The 1551-nt window shown below is 39.8% G+C and overlaps 1 protein-coding gene across 1 annotated transcript in view; it reads right to left on the reverse strand.

Annotated features, from left to right (window-relative positions):
- Nucleotides 1-1551, reverse strand: part of TBC1D22A (TBC1 domain family member 22A) — a 390269-nt gene that overhangs the window by 325428 nt on the left and 63290 nt on the right. The gene's annotated exons all lie outside the window — the stretch shown is intronic.

Genomic DNA, 1551 nt, shown 5'->3' on the forward strand with positions numbered 1-1551 from the left:
GATGCAAGGTTAAGACGAGGCTGAAAAAAATCACAAGAAGTCCACAAGAGCCAAAATGTGACCTTGAGAATTCCACCTGAATTTAGAGACCATCTGAAGAACAGATTGGATGCACTGAACACCAATGACTAAAGAACAGATGAGCATGGGACGAGATCAAGACCATCACAGACGAAGAAAGCAAACGGTCACTAAAAAGACAGGAAAGGAAGAAAGGACCAAAATGGGTATCAGAAGAGACTCTGAAATTTGCTCTTGAATGGAGAGAGCTAAAGCAAATGGAAGAAAGGGTGCAGTTTAAAAAAAAAAAAAAATTGAACAGATGATTTCAAAGAGCAGCTCAAGAAGGCAAAGTAAAGTATCAGAACAAACAAAGACCTGGAGTTAAGAAAAAATGCAAGCCCCGAGTTGCAATCTTGAAGGATTCTATATGGGCAAAATATTGAACAACACAGGAAGCATCAATAAAAGACAGAAGGAATACACAGTACCACTGTACCAAAAAGAATCAGTTGACATTAAATCATTTCAGGAGGTGGCATACCATCAAGAACCAATGGTATTGAAGGAAGAAGCCCAAGCTGTGCTGAAGGAATTGGCAAAAACCAAGGCTCCAGGAATTGATGGACTACCCACTGAGATGTTTCAACAAACGGATGCCCCGCTCATTTATGCCAAGAGATTTGGAAGACAGCTCCCTGGCCAAGTGACTGGAAGAGATCTATATTTGTGCCATTCCAAAGAAAGGTGATCCCACAGACTGTGGAAATTACTGAACAGTATCATTAATATCACACATAGGTGAAATTTTGCTGAAAATAATTCAAAAATGGTTGCAGCAGTATATTAACAGAGAATGTCCAGAAATTCAAGGTGGATTCAGAAGAGGATGTGGAATGAGGTATATCACCGCTGATGTCAGATGGCTCTTAACTGAAAGTAACAAATACCAGAAAGGTGTTTACTTGTGTTTTATTCACTATGCAAAGGCATTTGACTGTGTGGATCATAACAAATTTTGAATAACATTGCAAGGAATGGGAATTCCAGAACACTTAATTGTGCTTATAAGAAACCTGCGCACAGACAAGGAGGCTGTCGTTCAAACAGGACAAGGGGACACTGCAAGGGTGTTAAATCAGGAAGGGTGTGCATCAGGGTTGTATCCGTTCACCACACTTATTCAATCTGTACGCTGATCAAATAATTCAAGAGGCTGGACTATATGAGGAAGAATGTAGCATCAGGATTGGAGGAAGACTGATTAACAACCTGCAATATGCAGATGACACAACCTTGCTTGCTGAAAGTGAGAATAACTTGAAGCACTTACTGATGAAGATTAAAGACTACAGTGTGCTGTATGAATAACACCTCAACATACAGAATATGAAAATCCTCACAACTGGGCCAATAAGCAGCATCACGATAAATGAAGAAAAGATTAACATAATCATTTTACTTGAAAAAACAATCAACACCCATGGAAGCAGCAGTGGGCAAATCTGCTGCAAAAGACCTCTTTAAAGTGTTAAGAAGGAGCTCTGGTGG

This window comes from Orycteropus afer, unplaced genomic scaffold (genome assembly GCF_000298275.1).
Source record: "Orycteropus afer afer isolate SDZICR_OR568_19922 unplaced genomic scaffold, OryAfe1.0 scaffold00587, whole genome shotgun sequence".
Taxonomy (NCBI): Eukaryota; Metazoa; Chordata; class Mammalia; order Tubulidentata; family Orycteropodidae; genus Orycteropus; species Orycteropus afer.